Genomic DNA, 2279 nt, shown 5'->3' with positions numbered 1-2279 from the left:
TATATTTGAAATAAATGATTGTTATAAATGTTTATATTTGAAATGAATGATTGTTATAAATGTTTATATTTTAAATGATTGTTATAAATGTTTATATTTGAAATAAATGATTGTTATAAATGTTTATATTTGTAATGAATGATTGTTATAAATGTTTATATTTGAAATAAATGATTGTTATAAATGTTTATATTTGTAATGAATGATTGTTATAAATGTTTATATTTGAAATAAATGATTGTTATAAATGTTTATATTTGAAATAAATGATTGTTATAAATGTTTATATTTGTAATGAATGATTGTTGTAAATGTTTATATTTGAAATAAATGATTGTTGTAAATGTTTATATTTGTAATAAATGATTGTTATAAATGTTTATATTTGTAATGAATGATTGTTGTAAATGTTTATATTTGAAATAAATGATTGTTATAAATGTTTATATTTGTAATAAATGATTGTTATAAATGTTTATATTTGTAATGAATGATTGTTATAAATGTTTATATTTGAAATAAATGATTGTTATAAATGTTTATATTTGAAATGAATGATTGTTATAAATGTTTATATTTTAAATGATTGTTATAAATGTTTATATTTGAAATAAATGATTGTTATAAATGTTTATATTTGTAATGAATGATTGTTATAAATGTTTATATTTGAAATAAATGATTGTTATAAATGTTTATATTTGTAATGAATGATTGTTATAAATGTTTATATTTGAAATAAATGATTGTTATAAATGTTTATATTTGAAATAAATGATTGTTATAAATGTTTATATTTGTAATGAATGATTGTTGTAAATGTTTATATTTGAAATAAATGATTGTTATAAATGTTTATATTTGAAATAAATGATTGTTGTAAATGTTTATATTTGTAATAAATGATTGTTATAAATGTTTATATTTGTAATGAATGATTGTTGTAAATGTTTATATTTGAAATAAATGATTGTTATAAATGTTTATATTTGAAATAAATGATTGTTGTAAATGTTTATATTTGAAATAAATGATTGTTATAAATGTTTATATTTGTAATGAATGATTGTTATAAATGTTTATATTTGAAATAAATGATTGTTATAAATGTTTATATTTGTAATGAATGATTGTTGTAAATGTTTATATTTGAAATAAATGATTGTTATAAATGTTTATATTTGAAATAAATGATTGTTGTAAATGTTTATATTTGAAATAAATGATTGTTATAAATGTTTATATTTGTAATGAATGATTGTTATAAATGTTTATATTTGTAATGAATGATTGTTATAAATGTTTATATTTGTAATGAATGATTGTTATAAATGTTTATATTTGAAATAAATGATTGTTATAAATGTTTATATTTGTAATGAATGATTGTTATAAATGTTTATATTTGAAATAAATGATTGTTATAAATGTTTATATTTGTAATAAATGATTGTTATGAATGTTTATATTTGTAATGAATGATTGTTATAAATGTTTATATTTGAAATAAATGATTGTTATAAATGTTTATATTTGAAATGAATGATTGTTATAAATGTTTATATTTTAAATGATTGTTATAAATGTTTATATTTGAAATAAATGATTGTTATAAATGTTTATATTTGTAATGAATGATTGTTATAAATGTTTATATTTGAAATAAATGATTGTTATAAATGTTTATATTTGTAATGAATGATTGTTATAAATGTTTATATTTGAAATAAATGATTGTTATAAATGTTTATATTTGAAATAAATGATTGTTATAAATGTTTATATTTGTAATGAATGATTGTTGTAAATGTTTATATTTGAAATAAATGATTGTTGTAAATGTTTATATTTGTAATAAATGATTGTTATAAATGTTTATATTTGTAATGAATGATTGTTGTAAATGTTTATATTTGAAATAAATGATTGTTATAAATGTTTATATTTGTAATAAATGATTGTTATAAATGTTTATATTTGTAATGAATGATTGTTATAAATGTTTATATTTGAAATAAATGATTGTTATAAATGTTTATATTTGAAATGAATGATTGTTATAAATGTTTATATTTTAAATGATTGTTATAAATGTTTATATTTGAAATAAATGATTGTTATAAATGTTTATATTTGTAATGAATGATTGTTATAAATGTTTATATTTGAAATAAATGATTGTTATAAATGTTTATATTTGTAATGAATGATTGTTATAAATGTTTATATTTGAAATAAATGATTGTTATAAATGTTTATATTTGAAATAAATGATTGTT

Source organism: Xyrauchen texanus, chromosome 32, assembly GCF_025860055.1.
Source record: "Xyrauchen texanus isolate HMW12.3.18 chromosome 32, RBS_HiC_50CHRs, whole genome shotgun sequence".
Classification (NCBI taxonomy): domain Eukaryota; kingdom Metazoa; phylum Chordata; class Actinopteri; order Cypriniformes; family Catostomidae; genus Xyrauchen; species Xyrauchen texanus.
Note: the sequence above shows the minus strand (reverse complement) of the source record.